A 17,879-nucleotide genomic window follows, 5' to 3' on the forward strand; every position below is an offset into this window, starting at 1 on the left:
TAATGCTCCTTGTTTGGTTCATTGACTCCCACATTCTCTGGCAATTGTTGGTATCAGTTAAAATGTGAACCTACTAAAGGTACTGTTTTTAACAAATGTAATTTAAGCAGTGTTTTCTTAATTAGGGAGCCTATATTAAGCTGTTACAACATCAGTGACTCCTGGTATTAAAACAGTCTATATTAAATTTTACAGCAATTACTGAATTTAACTTTTAGAATAGCAAGCACATGACTAGATGGCTCAGTGAAATGAGGTGAGTTGAAATTGTAACTAAGGAAAACATGTTTCAGAATTAACACTTCCTCTTTGTTATAAATATGCATAGATATGCATAATTGGGTATATACCTGGAATGTGAAATAGAACAACATCCAGGAGTCAGCAAGAGCACTGGATGTAAAATTAGAAGTTATATTTCACTTTTGAATGTTTCCAGGGACATAGATCAGTTATCTGTAATTAAATGGGTGTAGTTGTTTGTGTTTCTGTGTTAGAATAAGAAGGTTAAGGGTAGAAGCAAGGTGAATAAAAAAGTCAGAATAGGCTTAATGATCTTCATTTGTAATTCTTTTTTTTTTTTAATTTTTTAATTTTTATTTATTTATGATAGTCACAGAGAGAGAGAGAGAGAGAGAGGCAGAGACACAGGCAGAGGGAGAAGCAGGCTCCATGCACCGGGAGCCTGATGTGGGATTTGATCCCAGGTCTCCAGGATCGCGCCCTGGGCCAAAGGCAGGCACCAAACCACTGCGCCACCCAGGGATCCCCCTTCATTTGTAATTCTTTAGTACCTTTAGGTGTTCTTAAATTTCTGGCTTGGATGCTTGTGTGAGAATTGTCTCTTCTAAGGTCAAGGGAGACATGGGGAGCTGGAGAAACTGGGAAATTTCTGAAACTGGGGAATAGCCGTAATTGGGAAATAGTACCTAACATACAGTAATATAAATCCTAAAAGGTGAAAGATAAGGGAAATTTTAGCAATTTCCCTAACATAATCTCTTTGAAAAAGTAACTGAAAGGCTTCCATTTTCAAACAAAGAAGGGACACAAAAATTGGAAATTATATCATGCAAGTTATAGTGCAGAACTGTCTAAGGAATGTTTGAAGTAATCATTTATTTTGTATCTGAGTTTTTTTCCTTAAATAATGCATTTCTTACCAGCTTTTAGGGTTTTTTTCAGTATTGTTACAATGAAAAAGAAATGTTTAATTTTATGTGCTTGGCCATTTCTCATTTTACCCCAGTATTTTGACTTGGAAAAGTCATATATACCTACATATACTCTTTTTAATTTGTAATTTGTGTCAAACTAATTACTTCATATATGTATTCCCATTTCCCTTCTCTCTTTTCCCTTTAGGTTTCATTGATGTTTGTCATGTTTTATCATGCTCTGGTTTGAAAAATGCATAAGTAAGTTTATTTGTGGAGCTACTAGCCTTTTCATTCTTCTCTTTGATTTCTTTTACTTTTTTTTAAAGCCAGAAATTTATCTACTTAGTTTGGCAACAAATCTGGGAATGTCAGTGTAATCAAGCTAATTGCTTTATGGGAAGTCTTGGATTCTGAATTATAAAATGAGGAGGAAACAGGGAGCAGATTAATTTAGTGCCATTAATTAACCTGCTTTTGACCTAAAAATTTTTGTTACGGCATGATCAGCAAAGGGCAAGGCAGAAGTGTTCTGACTGGAGGAATCTAGCTTCAAAGATTATTCCTAAAAGGCAGTGGTCCTCAACTTTGGATGCAAGTTAAAATCACCTGGGATGCTTTACAATTTTAGTGTCCAGACATTTGTTTTCTCCTTTGGAATGTAGAAAGATAGGAACAGTGTGTCACTTACAGTCTTAACCACAAAAATAAATTAACATACTGCAAATTCACAGATTTTCTTGAAACTGTCAGGGTTGAGGCTGTGGGGCAACAAACTACTCCAAAATATAAACAGAGACAAAAAGGACAGGTGAGTTCAGAGATAGGCAGGACCTGGACATTTGCTTACTTGAGGAGATGTCATAAGAAGATACAAGTAAGGAAAATTCAGCTAGAATAGGTAACAAATTGGTGGAGGTTGAGTGTAGTTTGGCAAGACATTTGCAGTCCCGGGACCATCAATATAAGGTACAATATCATTCCATTGTGTATTCTTCACAGATCCCACCAGGTTCAAAAAGATTAGTAAGAATTCTGATAAAGTATTCCTGATGGTGTAAGCCTGGGGAAAGGGCATAATGGCTGCTGTGTTATGGCACAAAAATTCACCTGGTCTCTTTTCTCCTCTATCTTTTATGGAAAAAAAGCCTTAATCTGTCTAAGTCACTTCTCCACAGGAGAAGGAACAAGGTTAGCTGGCAGTGAAACAGCAGGAGCATTGGGAAATCTACAACCCTAAGACCCAGGAACACAGTGCCTTCCTAAGACTGAGTCTTAACCAGAACAAAATGGAACTCCACCACTCCTCCCCCCCATTCCCTCTACCACCAGATCAAGGTCAAGTAACAAGCCAGACTGAAATACAGCTGAGAGTATTAAAGAATATAAGGACAGACCCACTCTAAGGCAACACAAAAGGAAGATTTAACGTGATGGTGGGGAAGATAGTGAAAAGCCTTCTGGAAAACCAGCTCTCACCCCCAAGCTATTTCTAGAGAAATTTAAAGCATATGGCCTACTGAGGGTAACTATAACTGCAGCAAACCTTGAACTGAGATTGACTTTTGATTTGATGAAAGCAGATTCCACACTGAAGGTCTAGTGGAAAGAAGTGGGGGGGGTGTGTTCATTTCCAGGCATAAAATCTATTTACCTTTATTATCTTTCACAATGGGCTATTTTTTAACAAAAATATACAGAAGAATGGCAAGAAGGAAAAACATACTGCCAAGGAACAAAACAATCAACATACCAATTTTTAAGTATGACACAGATATCAAAACTCTCTGACACAGGGACCCCTGGGTGGCTCAGCAGTTAAGCGGCTGCCTTTCGGCTCAGGGTGTGATCTTGGAGTCCTGGGATCGAGTCACACATCAGGCTCCCTGCATGGAGCCTGCTTCTCCCTCTATGTTGTCTCTGCCTTTCTCTGTCTCTGTGTCTCTCATGAAGAAATAAATAAAATCTTTAAAAAAAAAAAGCCTCTCTGACACAGAACTTAAAATAATGTGTGCTATATTGAAAACTCCAATGGAAAAGTTAGACGACGTGTGTAAGGCCAGATGTAAATTTCAACAGAGATGTTAAACAAATGGAAATGCTGCTCTGTATGAGACAGTAACATGAAGAATGCTTTGGTTCATCAGTAGACTCAACACAGATGAAGAAAGAATCAATTAACTTGAAGTTAAGCTAACAGAAATGGCTCTAACTGAAACACAAATAATAGTTGTAGGAGCTGAAGGTTGGGAGAAGGGTTAATCAGGAAAAGACAGCAGGAGGAAATTTTGTGTGTGATGAAGCTGTTCTGTGTCAACTGTGGATGTTGAAACGTGGCCCTATATGTTTGTGAAGACCCATAGAACAATATACCACAAATATTGGGGTTTTCTCTTTGTAAATTAAAAAGAAATTAAAAGGAAAAAATAACCCTGATTCTCACAATAATTATATCAGCATATCTGAGAATGTGAGCTTGGCTCAACTAGGCAATTTCAGTATAGATAAAAATAGAAAATCTCTGTTAGAGTTTCAATTTCTTATAAGCATTGGTTCCTAAACTTTATTGCCCATTAGTATCATCTGGGGTCTTTAAAAATATTGATGTCTATCTCTCATTCCCAGGCATTCTGATTTAATGTGCAAGACAAAATATGGCTATTGGGAATTTTAAAAGCTTTCCTGGTGATACTATGGGCATCAAAGTTTGGGAACCATTGGTCTAGAGCAGTGATTCCTAAACTTTAGCCTAAATCAGAATCATCTGAAAGGCTTGTTAAAACACAGATGATTGGGCAGCCTGGGTGGCTTAGCGGTTTAGCACCGCCTTCAGCCCAGAGCATGATCCTGGAGACCTGGGATCGAGTCCCACGTCAGGTTCCCTGCATAAAGCCTGCTTCTCCTTCTGTCCCTTTGCCTGTGTCTCTGCCCCTCCCCCTCTGTATCTCATGAATAAAGTCTTTAAACACACACACACACACACACACACACACACAGATGATTAGGGTCATAGTCTCAAGAGATTTTGCTTCAGTAGATTTGGGATGGAGTCTAAGAATTTACATTTCTAATAAATTTTTAGTTAATGCTGATGTTGCAGGCCCTTTGACAACTTATTGGTCTTAGACTAATGCTTCTCAGTTGCTACTGTGTATAAAATCACAGTCAAACTTCTAATAAGTTGATCTGGAACAAGGCCTAAGATTCTGTATTTCTAGCAGGCTCCCATATGATGCTGCTGGACAAAAGACAACACTTTGAATACCAAAGGTGTCTAGAGTCTTGCATGACTTACTGAGTAGTACTAGTGGCAGCATCTTGATGATTTCTGTGTATATTTAAAATTTGAGAAGTACCTTTCCAGAGGTCAGTGTGTGTTAAGCATTGTTTTTTGCTCCCTGACTTTCTATTTGACAGCATACAAAGCTTTGATCTATTGCTCAGAAAAATCAACTTGCTTATTTACGTGCCTGATAATTTATTAATTCACAATGGAAAATATAAGAGTACAGAGGCAAATTAGTTTATCAGGGCCAGCCAGTTTCACTAAGGTATGGAAGCCTACAGAGAGCCAACCTATCAGAAGATGGCTTAATGAGTGAGAAGCACAGTGAAAGAGTTCAGGTGATTTATGAAGTGCCTGTCAAGATTCTGAATATTTTGTTTCAAGTACAGTGTGTCATTTTGGGGCATATCATGTCACAGGCCATCTAATAGCCTGTGAGTAACTGGGAGTTAGCCTTCTCTCCCCAGTCCAATCAGTTGTTGTCAAGAGAGAGGTCATCATCTATTATAGAGCATGTTGGTTGTTTACTCCAAAAAGCTGATGTGGGTGTGGGTAACCAGGCACCATAGGCTCCTCTTTAGGATAAAAAAACCCCAGATAAATACAAATAATATTATCATAAACAGCTTATGATAAGATCAAGTTTCTGGAAGGATAAAGCCCAAAAGTAAATGAAAGAGTGCTTACTCTTAGGATTTTAAAAAATTAATTTTTAATTTATCATGACGTAGGTAGAGAAAAGAAAAAAAAATGACCTGCAAATCTTTCTGTATTTGCATATCCTAATGCATCTTTACTTTCTAAATGAAAAGGAAAGAGAGCTCTGTTTGATATAGAAATCAGCGTTTTTTGACCAGCTTAGAGCTTCTATAATTAAACATTTACAAAGTAAGCAGAACTTTTCTTTTTCTTCTTTTGATGAGGAAATCAGTAGAAGCTTTTCTATGTTTGGGATCATAGTGACATGCTCTGAGGGAAATGTCTTAGCCGCTGGGCCAAATTATTTAGAAAAAAAGTGGTAAGGACATTTTAAGCACATTAACAGGTATTAAGTTTAAGGACAGAAACAGTCATGTTGGTGATTGATCTGTAGAATTTACTTCCGCACATGTATTTCAGAGTCAGTTTACATTTTACTTCTATTCTTCTATCAGAATAAACACAACCAAGAAATACGATGTTTGATTACCATATAATAAACATATGCAATTCAAGGTACTGCTTTTTGAATAGCCTAATAAGGCTTTTTGGGAGACAAAAGTGTATTATAGAGCTTATTAAGTCTCATTAAATCATACTGTGGAAAGAAACTGGTAGCCTCCCAGTTTACATATTGTTCACAAATATTGATAAAGATTTTCAGCTTGGCTGTACTGTATAATTACCAATCCTGCCCCCTACCCCTCACCTCCATTCTCGGTTTATTGGTCTGCGTAAGGATTTTATCAGTTTTTTTTTTTTTGAATCTTGAAAATGTTCTTCAAATGAGAGGGAAAGAGACTCAGAAAACATTTAAGGAACAATTAACTACTTTGTATGTTTTAACATACCCTTGACCCTCCCAACAGTTGTGATTCAGAAGCAATTTAGAACTTAAGTGTGTCCTCATAGTTACATACTGGCATATTTATGAATTTGCAAAGACACATCCCCAGCAATGCCAAGGGACCACCATGGTGGAGCACACATGTAGCAGCAGTGAGGCTTCTAGATATTTGGACTTGGAAAGGGAAGCCCGAGGGAACACATTGAAGGAAATTAGGTAAGATCAGTTGTGCCAATCTATCACATTTGCCTCTCCTTAAGTCTGAAAGTTTTCTTTTGTTATCAAGATTGACTGGTTTACTGATAGTTATGGTGCATTGAGGATAACATACTAACTTGTGGATACTTGGATCAGGAGAAACTGCCTAAGAGCATTCAGTTCCACCGGAAATCAGGAAATACTCCCTAAGGTCGAAGTGAAGTTTCAGGGTTCATTGAAGAAACGGCAGAATTGCAATTGTCAGTCGAGAAGCTCCTTTCTTATGTTTCTATGCAATAACAAAATCCTTTGTTTTTTATTCAGTAGTAAAACTCTCTGAGAGGCCCGTAGAATATGAGTACATAACCAGCTGAGCAGAAGCCAGCAGCTACCCACAAACAATCTTCCGATACCTTTCACAGTAATGGAATTGCTTATGTTTCCCTGGAGCACATTTTGCAGATGCAAGATTGTTTCGACGCTGTGATCGACAGTATCTGAGTTATAATAACCAGAAGAGAATAATACTTCACAAGGCAATGGCAACTTCCATCTGGTTCTGAGTTCCCCAAAGCCTGGTATAAGCAAGAGAAAAACAGGTGTAGCTCCAATTTAATACATAACAGCTTGTGGACTCAGAATTCTCTTATTTTCCGTTGCAGATACATAGAATGTTTTGTGGTGGATGTCTTTAATTTTACAGCTCAAAGACTGGTGTCAGTGGTAGAAGCAGTAATAAAAATACTTGGTAGATGAATTTTTCTTTACATGCTATAAGGAATTCAAAGGAGGGTCATGGAAAATGCAGTGAATTCTGAGTATATGTATGTGTATGCCTGCATGCGCTTATATAATACAATTCTTGGTCTCAGGGTCGGTACTGCTCTGTAAGAATCCCAGCAGGCACAGGAATGTATTTGAGCATTCCAAAATCACCATGAAAACAAGGTAGTCAGACAGCAGCTATATGGGCTTTGGTGGCAGGGTGGCTAATGCGGTGATCTAAAGCACTTCTTCAAATGATACACCAAATCTATGAGCTACAGGAAAGCACTACACAAAGCTTAGGCTGTGACTGTGTCAGGAATGATGGGACCAGTCTGAGGCCTTGAGACAGGAATTTCCTGCAAATAATAGCTATGGTTTCAAATCAAAGAGTAGAAATCTTCTTAGGTACCCAGTATAGATGACACCACTGTCACATGAGAGTTTTTCTGTCCCACTTGCATACAGTTATGTCAGTGATGTTAATACTATCCAAGGGGAATCCAGATTTTGTGCAAAGGAAAGGTTATATGATTTAGGGTGTCTCCTTTTTATTGAAGAATAGTTGACACACAATATTATATTGATTCCAAGTATAAAAGTAGTGATTTGACAACTCTACAAGTTATGCTACTAAGCTCACCACAAGTGCCATCACCAAACATTGCTAGTACAATACCATTGACTATATTTTCCCTGCTGTACCTTTTATCCCTATGACTTCTTCATTCTGTAACTGGATGCCTTCACCCATTTTAGTCATCTCCCCACCCCCTGCCCTCTGGCATCCCTCAGTTCTCTCTGTTTGTGGGTCTATGTTTACTCATTTGTTTGGGTTTTTTAGATTTCACATGTAAGTGAAATCATATGGTATTTGTCTTTCTCTGTTTGACTTATTTCACCTAGCATAATACCCTCTAAATCTTTCATGTTGCTTGGGTGTCTTCTTTTTATTTTATTTAAGATTTATTTATTTATTTAAGAGAGAGAGAGAGAGAGAAACCATGTGTGCAAGCATGCACACGTGGGTGGGGAAGGGGCAGCGGGAGAGAATCTTCAAGCTGACTTCCTACTGAGCATGGAGTCTGACATGGAGTTTGATCTCATGACCCCTAAGATCATGACCTGAGGCAAAACCAAGAGTTGGACACTTAACTGACTGAGCCCACAGGACTCCTAGGTATCTTCTTTTTAAAACTGAACATAGATACTTAGAACTTTTGAAAATTAAAATATTTACTCAGTGAACATATTCTTAGACCCTCCCACAACCTTGGAGGAGCATATAAAACTGAGGGGCTCTGAAATTTAAGTTTTATTGGCTTCACAGTGGTTCTACATCTGCTACTATGACCTTGGCAAATGACTTACCAACCTTACAGAATCTTAAGCCAAGTAAACTACCTAGATAAAAACTAAGCTTCATTTTAATAAAGCATGAATTTATTTTAAAATTATTCATTTATTTTTTTAATTTTAAAATTATTTAAAATAAAAGTCATCCATGCCTAGTAGCCTGTAATACTTGGGGAAAAATATGTTGAATTTTAGTACAGGATACACAGGCTTTGAACTAATAACAGCTTTTAACAATATTCATGTATTTGTATTTACAATAATAAGATTTGTACAGTGCTACTACATGCAAAAATGCTGTAAGTTTTTTTGTATGTATATATTCATTTTCATTCTCAAGAAACTATCGGTTCAGCCCTTTTAATACCTCCTATTTTATAGATGAAAATAGAGGAGCACAAAGAACTTAATAAGTTGCCCATGGTTGGATGGTTACTAAGTGGTGGAATGTGAATTCGAACCTAGGTAGTTGGGCTTCAGGCTCTATGCTTTTAACTGCTGCCCTCTGTTCTGCCTTTTCCACCTGTGAGCTGTATCGGTTTGGTGCAGTGTGAGGGCAGCATTTGCGTGTGTGTCATGATGGTCTGGCCGTTTCCTGGTATCTAATGATGGTCTGGTATCCACCTGGTGCATAATGTCCTGTTGCCAGCACTTGCCAAGTGTCAGGTAGAGGGGTTGGCGCAGGACCTGTGAGCCAGCCTGATAGAAGAAGACAAACCATCTAACATACATTGGCCTTTCTTTCCTAATTAGTCATTCAGGGCTTTGAAAGTACTGTTTTTAAGGTCTTTCCAGGCCTTGTGTTCAGACAAAAAATACATATTCTGTTTACACTTGTGGTTGTGAATGCCCAGTTTGGCATAGGTGGCAATATTCTAAAAGTGCTTTAGGCATTAATGTTTCTAATCGAGTAGGCTCTGCCACCTGAATGGATGGGTTCCTACTTATATTTATTAAAAGCGTCCTATTCCCATAGAATATTTAACTATGCAGAAACTGCCAATTCATTTAATTTTACCTAATAGTGATCTTATAAGGTAAATACTATTCTGAACCTTATTTGATAGATAAAGAAACTGAGTCATAGAGAAACTAAGTACTTTTCCTGCAGGAGCCAGCTATGAATGGAGGAGCCAGGATTCAAACCCAAGCTGTCTGTGCTATAGTGCCAGATTGTTTATTCAAACAAGTGGTGTGTTGACAGTGAAAGGAAATTGGAAATGGTTACCAGTTCTGAAAAAGGAGATATTCTGAATGCTGCTGAAAGCTAAGGGTGCTTAATATTTTTATAAAGAGGAAAGCCACACAGGCTAGTGTTGATGGAGGTGCTGCAGGAAAACAATGTTTGAAATGTTCAATAAAGAATTCCATAGGGGCACCTGGGTGGCTCAGTGGTTGAACATATGCCTTTGGCTCAGGTTGTGATCCTGGGGTGCTGGGATTGAGTCCCGCAGAGGGAGACCCTCTGCCTATGTCTCTGTGTCTCTCATGAGTAAATGGATGGAATCTTAAAAAAAAAAAAAGAGGAATTCCATAAAAGGTGGCTGAAAATGACTAGCAAAGAAATGATAATAAGTGCTGTTGCTGTGAGAATGATATCTAATATCTACTTTGAACTTATGTACTAAAAATGGTTATAAATGCTTTATGTGTAGGAGACTCAATCTTTTCCTCCCAAGCATACTATATGGCAGATACTATTCTGTGTCCTTATTTTTGCCAGTGGGGAAAGTGATATAAAGAGATTAATAGTTTGCCAAAGGCAGACCACTTAAGTAGACGTTTTTAGAATTGAAGAAAATATATTTAAATATATTTACCAGAAACTGGTTGTTGTGGTACCTGCTGTAGGTATAGAAATGAGAGTGAAGACATAGAATTCTAGGCAGAAAAGACAGGCAAATGTGTGATTATAGGGTACCTACTAAAAATGTGCGCTTTTTGGTGGGTGAGCCCGATAAAGAGAGGACAGCATGAGCAGAGGAACAGAGGCAAGACAGAACTTAGATGTTAGGGGATCAGCGAGTGTGAAGAGTTCGGTTGAGTGGGCTGCCTGGAGTTACAGCTAGAGACACTACTGGGGGCTAGCTGATGGAAAGGTTGTGAGCTAGCTGTCATAACGCCAATGATTCCTAAAGGCTCTGAGAAGCTGTTGAAGGATTTCGATCAGGGAAAGGCAATATTCAAGATGAACAGTGTTGATACCTAAGTAAAGGAAGGGTCTTGAGGGGGAAGATGGGAAGAGAGGGGATCAAAGATATTAAGAGGATAGTGCTGAATGGACCTCGTGGTAAGTTTGATATGGGATAAAATAAGGAATGGTATAAAAGATGAACTGTGATCCTGATTGGATGGGGATGCTGATTGGAGGGGAAGCAGATGAGTGTCCAGTGTGGAAGGGTTAAGACCAGATGTATTTGGGGGACTCCTAAATGGAAATATCTGCTAGGCAGTTGGCTGTTGAACTGTAAAATCAGAGTGATTGTTTAAGAGCCATCATTCTACAGGGGAACATGAGAATTGTCATAGAATCTGCAGAGTGAAATGGGAAAAAGGATGGAACAAAGAGGGTCCCAGTGATTAAGACGTTGTGTGTGTGGGGGGAAGGTGAAAGAAAAGAATAATAATCTGAAGTGCCAAGAGAGGAGAAAAAGCTGAAACATATCCACTGATTCAGTAATTAATTTTGTACGAAGGTTGGAATGAGATTTATATGAATTGTTAGGTAGAAAAGAAAGTTATTTTGGTCCTTGTTAGGTTCATTACCTTTACTCACTAGGTAAGCTAACTTTCCCAAATACTAAGTGTGCGTGTGTGTGTTTAACAAGAAAATGGTGATGAAGACACACCAAAACAGTTCATCTTTGGTATAAAACAAATAGAGAATAATTCCTTTGGTTGCTCTCTTTCAGTTGTGACTGGCTAAATGTCTGTGGTTTTGTGGAGACAGTTAAAATCATATAATGCGTTTATTGGGTGTTTTCTGCTTTTTCTTTTGTACTGAAGATTTGCCAGCTGCTTGGACAAGTATAAGAACACATGCTATTCCTTCATAAAGTCATTTTGGTTATGAATACTCTAGTATTCAATGAGAAATGGCAGATTATTCCATTCAGTATTTTTCCAGTCATTACACTAAAGCTGACCTATTTAAAGTTTTCCTGGTAAGTCCTCCCCTCCCCCTGCCTTTTTTTTTAATATATATATATTTTTAATTTTTATTTATTTATGATAGTCACACACAGAGAGAGAGAGAGAGAGAGGCAGAGACACAGGCAGAGGGAGAAGCAGGCTCCATGCACCGGGAGTCTGATGTGGGATTCGATCCCGGGTCTCCAGGATCGTGCCCTGGGCCAAAGGCAGGCGCCAAACCGCTGCGCCACCCAGGGATCCCAGCCTTTTTTTTTTTTTTTTTTTTAATAAGTTGGATTGGATTTGTTTATGGAAGCAATGATACTATACTGTTAGAGTTCAGCCCAAAAGTCATAAATGGTTTTTATTGAGTTTGGATAGGAAATATATTAAGTTTAAAACATGCTTGCAAATATTTCTGATTTGAATGAATTTACACATCCTCCTTTAAATCCTTAAATTCTTATCCTCCTCAGTGTAATATGTAAATGCTTCTGAAATTAGGGTGTTAGTCTGGCTTTTAGAAGGTTGACAGAAAAGGTATTGGGTTTTTTTCAAGCCTAAATAAATAGCCTAGGATTATAATTCACTGTGCATTTAGTGTCTGAACAATATCATTAGGAAACAGCCTGGTTTACAGACTTAGCACAGGTGGGCTAGAGACATTAAAATCAATGTAATTATTTTACCCATAATGGCGGCTCTGGAGAGTTCAAGGCAAAAATAGCAAAATGATTTAAAAAGTAGCACTAACAACTGTCTGAGAATGGTGATTCTTCTTTTGTTTGGATAGCCACACAAGAAAAAAAACTAGGAAAAAAAAAAAGAGAAATAAACATTGCCTGGTTTTTAGCTGCCTTAGCATTCATTTGGTCTTTTTTTTTTGTTTTGTTTTTCATTTGGTCTTTTTAACAGCACCCTCACTTTCCCCTTAAGAATTGACCTCTTCGGGATCCCTGGGTGGCGCAGCGGTTTGGCTCCTGCCTTTGGCCCAGGGCGCGATCCTGGAGACCCAGGATCGAATCCCACGTCAGGCTCCCTGTGCATGGAACCTGCTTCTCCCTCTGCCTATGTCTGTGCCTCTCTCTCTCTCTCTCTCTCTCTCTGTATGACTATCATAAATGAATAAAAATTAAAAAATAAAATAAAATTAAAAAAAAAAAAAGAATTGACCTCTTCATTATCACCGTTTGTTAGGACAAACCCAGGGCTCCCCTTTCCCTTGCCATAGCCTGTGCAGGTATATTGGCTAGGTCAATCTTCTGCTTCCTCTGTAAGATTTAAATTAAGATCCAAGAAGCGAAGTGGCTGAAATAGTTGGATGGAGATCCATTTGTTTAAGAGATCTGATTGACTGTTTTTGTACAAGATATTTCCTGTTTCCTAGCCCTCTAAACCACCTTGTCCTTCAAACTTGGTTTTTCAGAATTTCACTGATTATCTGGAAATTCGGCAAACATACACAAATTTCTCTTTGCAAAATTGAACTAGTAGTTTTCTTTTGCTAGTGTCCAAAGACCCTTAACTGATAGGCTATTTGAATATGATTAAGGTACATGTTCCTTCTACTTCAGGTAACCAATATATAGATACTATAGTTGTTTTGATTTCCTAAATCAAATTAATCACTTCCTGGTAAATCTTAACAAAAAAATTCTGATTTCTATTTAATCATCTATAAGTTATTACCTTCCACTAAAGGAAATATTTATATATTTATTTATGTAAAATTTACTTATATATATATGGGGGGAGCATGAGAGAATGCACATGCACGTGAACAAGCATGAGTGCATACAAGCTGGCGGGGGAGAGGGCAGAAGGAGAAGGAGAGAGAGAATCCCAAGCAGGTTCCACACTTAGCATGAACCAATGTGGGGCTCAATCTCATAATCCTGAGATCATAACCTGAGCTGAAATCAAGAATCAATGTTCAACCAACAAAGCCACTCAGGTGCTCCTGGAGTAAAATAATGTTAATATATCGTAAAATTTTTCAGTTTCCAACCAGTTCAGTCATCTCCTTGGGCTTGGGAAAGGGGAGGTAACATCCATTCTTCCCATTTTTGGGGGCACAAAATTCTCTCCTCCCTTAGAGCATCATTTGTTGAGCCCTGGCATTGGCTGAAAGTAGCCATTAACATACTGTGGGGAATTTTCTTATCTATATGAGATTTTTAAAAAAATATTTTATTTATTTATTTATTCATGAGAGATACAGAGAGAGGCAGAGACACAGGCAGAGGGAGAGGCAGGCTCCATGCAGGGAGCCCAACGTGGGACTCGATCCCGGGTCTCCAGGATCATGCCCTGGGCTGACGGCAGTGCTAAACTGCTGAGCCACCCGGGCTGCCCTATATGAAATATTTTATTAGACTTCACCAAATAAGGATTTTAAGGATTGTGTATAGCCCTACATTAACTAGCGAAGCTTTGCTGTAAGTTGCTCATACCAAGAGAGTAATCTTGAAAAATCTGCAATGGACTTGCACATGGACCAAATCCTTGGTCAAATATTTGTGTATCTATTATATGATGATAAAAGAGCTATAATATAACCATTTCATTTCTTAGTAACTATATCTTTAATTTTAAACATGATGTTATAAAATGAGAAAATATGGAAAAAACCAAGGTAGTTTATGAATAAGTGTCTAAAGGACTATTTATTCTATTACACAGTGGATGAAGTCCCACTATATACAAATACCAATGATCTAGTTAACTTTGGATGTGTCACAAAAGCTTTATAACCTTAATTTTAAAGATATTTATTTACTTATATGAGAGAGAACATGCATGCGAGTGCAAGTTGGGGGAGGGACAGGAGAGAATCTTCAAACCAACTTCCCACTGAGCTCAAAGCCTGATGCCATGTGGGGCTCAATTTCATGACCTTGAGATCACGACGTGAGCCCAAACCAAGATTTGGACACTTAACTGACTTGCCACCCAGGTGCCCCGATAACCTTCACTTTAAACTTGAAACAATATTTTCATTTATGAATGACAAAATTTGTGGTACTAGACTCTCTTGCAGTTGTTTTTGTCAGATTTCAGGCATATAGTATCCTGACAGTGGAGAAGGAAACAGTAGTGGTTCATAGCCAATAGAAGTGGGCCTGCTGGGGTGCCTGGGTGGCTCAGTTGGTTAAACATCTGCCTTCGGCTCAGGTCATGATCCCAGAGTCCTGGGATTGAGCCCTGCATTGGGCTCTCTGCTGCTCCCCTGCTTGTGCATGCATTCTCTGTCTCTCTCAAATAAATAAATAAATACAATCTTAAAAAAAAAAGAAGGGGGCCTGCTGAGAAAGTGGAAATAATAATAAATGATCTTATTGAACACAGAAACTAATAATAATTAGGCATTAGTACTTTATAGTATTGTTCTCAGATGGTAGCTGAAAGAAAGCACACGGTGAATAAATATAATCTCTGGAGTTCTGTTTTATATTATTCAATCCTGAGAACAATCCTGAGGTATATTATAATTGTACTCATTGCATGGCTGAGGACTTTGAGCCCCTGCACATTTAAATGAGTTTGAAAGGTGGCTCGGTAAGTTAATAAGTACTACTAGAATTCATACTCTGGCTTTTCTGATCTCAGAATCTGTATCTGTATTGTGCTATGACATACTTCAAGTATGTGGGACTAAGGAGAACTTGAAGGACAATTGGAATTTAGGAAAATGAGAGAAGACTTCACAGGGGTCTAAACCTACAAAAGATTTTCCACTGACTCACCCTTCCAAAATGCTCTATAAATTCCTGCTGAACTTCTACATCGAAATATGGCATGTATTGGGTTTGCCTTAAAAATTACAGCCAAATGTGTGAGAACTAGACTCTGAATTTCTAGCATCACAGGAGGGCTGGTAGGACAGGTACAAAATAATCAAATATATCTAACAGTTTTATAAAAATTTCTTTGACAATTGTCACAATTTCAAACTAGTTGTAATTATTACCATTTAAACATGGCTTAAGTAACATGTATAATTCCTTGCCTTACATCTAATATGACAGAAAATCTATAAATCAGTCATTTGGGTAGTCACAATGATCAGTCACCATGCATAAAAAACTTTAATAATTAGGAGGTCTTGGAAGAATGTTTACTGGAAAATAGAATTATTTCCCATCAATTTTGACTTTAAACACAATCCCTGGAAAACTTGTAAAATCCTTTTCTTTTTTTTCTTATTACCATGGTTTTTTGGAGTGAGGTAAGAAGGAGATATTTTTAAGTATAATTTTATTATATCTGTATGAGTCAAGGGAATGTTATATTGAGAGGCTTAACTCTTATGAAAAGATAAATTTTATGAAGCACACCTCATAAAAATGGATAAAATTTGTGATATCTAAAATGAAATGTACATACATAAATCTTGGGCTTTCTCTCTTGACGTTTTCTTGAATATAAACATGTAAGAAGTTAAAGCTTGGAATTCATGAGCAAACATTCTGTTCTCCAGAATTACACTGTTCTTCTAAATTTATAAAAGTTATATCTCCAACAACTCTGAATATTTTCAGGCTTTTTTTTTTTTTTTTTCGTCTTAACTAATTATATTCCTGGCTGTATTCTCCATATTCTGCAATCAGTTGTTGCTATGGAAAACACTTTGATGCATTAAAACATACCTAAGTCGAGGAAAATAATGATCATTTTTCTGATATCTTCAAGTAGAAAATGGGAAATATCCCCATTCCAAAGCATGTCTTACACAACTCCCACAGCTTTTTTGTTCATTTTGAGTTAATAAGTGACAAGGCTATTTGGTTGACTTTTGGCTAAGCAGTGGTAATAGGAGTACACAATTCTTCATCTACATCTTCATCTTCATTTACATCTGTTGATGTAAAACTATTCTCTCAATCTTTGAGGGAAATTTTTTATTTCTGGCAGTAAATTATAAGTAAACAGAAAAGTTTGTTGATTGAAAGTTAGAGATATATTTTGTTCCTCTATTGCTTTTCTTGTGTGCCATTTGCTGCTTGAAGAAGCATAGCCATTTCAAAACAGCTATTGAATTTAAGAAACTTTTGGGGCAGATGTATTTTTTCTCCAATGTAAATTTTTTCCAGTTACTAAAGTTTAGTAATAGAGGGTTTCTCTGTTACTAAAGAGATGCTCAGAGATGTCATGCAAGAAAACTCAGGTACTATACTCGAAAGAGAACTCACTTTTTCTCGCTAAGTACTTTATTTACTCTTACTTACTCATCAGATAAGCTTGGTTGTCTGGTTTTTCTTACATAATAGGAATCTGGAAGATTATGATCTGGAGGATCATGATCTAAAATTTAAAGTGAATCTAGAGTGTTCGTGGCCCTGACACCTGGTGTATACAACAATAATGCTTCTATTTACAGAGGAAGAAACCAAGACACATGGAATCAATCTACTTAACCAAATCACACATGAAAATTGTAAGCCTGTCTGAACTTATTAATAACATAGCCTCAATATATAAAGCGAAAATTGGCAAAACTGGAAGATGATTAATCCACTTTTATGTTTGACAACTTTTATGTATTGTTCAAATTAATATAGTAATAGATTAAAACTTGTTAAACTATGATGTAGTCTATATATTTTAATAAGGTTATGATAAATATGTTATATTATCAATAGTACAAATCATTAAACAAGAACATTAACAAACTTAACCTAATGTCAGTATATAGAACAAATATTCACAAAGTATTTACAAAAATTGATATCAGATGGTGGGTCTTATCAGGAGCCTCAATAATTAAGTTCAGTGAACAGGTATACAGTTTATCTTGTAGGGATTATTATTACTATTTAGGGGATTGATGAAAAAGTTAAATGAATCACCAAATGCAGGTGCAAGGTAGATATCTAATGTTAATTTTGTGTCCTTCCATTTCTCTTTCTGCATTAGAAATATTTAAACTATATTTTGACAAATTCTTTCTCTAGTTTTATTGAGATATAGTCAACATACAACATTATGTAAGTTTAAAGTGTACGTGTTGATTTGGAACTCTTACGTATTGCTAAATGATTTCCTCCATAGCAAAAACTAACACCTCGTCACATCACATAATTACCATTCCTTTTTTGTGGTGAGAACGTTTAAGATATACTGTCTTGGGCAGCCCCAGTGGCTCAGCGGTTTAGCGCCGCCTTCAGCCCAGGGCGTGATCCTGGAGACCCAGGATTGAGTCCCATATTAGGCTCCCTGCGTGGAGCCTGCTTCACCCTCTGCCTGTGTCTCTGCCTCTCTCTCTGTGTGTCTCTTATGAATAAATAAATAAAAATCTTTAAAAAAAAACTATTCTCTTAATAACTTCTAAGTCTATAATACAATATTATTAACTATAATCACCATACTGCACATTAGATCCCCAGAACTTACTCATAACTGGAAGTTTTCATGCTTTGACCAAAATCTCCCCAGCACC

General features: G+C 37.3%; 1 protein-coding gene across 50 annotated transcripts in view; it reads left to right on the top strand.

Moving 5' to 3' along the window:
* Positions 1 to 17,879, top strand: part of LOC144293759 (uncharacterized) — a 472,204-nt gene that overhangs the window by 23,338 nt on the left and 430,987 nt on the right. For 2 of the 50 annotated variants that reach the window (XM_077864833.1, XM_077864822.1), the window contains exon 2: positions 1,366 to 1,418. The exons of 47 other annotated variants lie outside the window; for them this stretch is intronic. The gene's annotated coding sequence lies outside the window, so the exon portion shown is untranslated. Of the gene's footprint in view, positions 1 to 1,365; positions 1,419 to 17,879 lie in introns of those variants that run through there. One more of the 50 variants, XM_077864824.1, reaches the window with a different exon arrangement.

Source organism: Canis aureus, chromosome 22 (genome assembly GCF_053574225.1).
Source record: "Canis aureus isolate CA01 chromosome 22, VMU_Caureus_v.1.0, whole genome shotgun sequence".
NCBI classification, from domain to species: domain Eukaryota; kingdom Metazoa; phylum Chordata; class Mammalia; order Carnivora; family Canidae; genus Canis; species Canis aureus.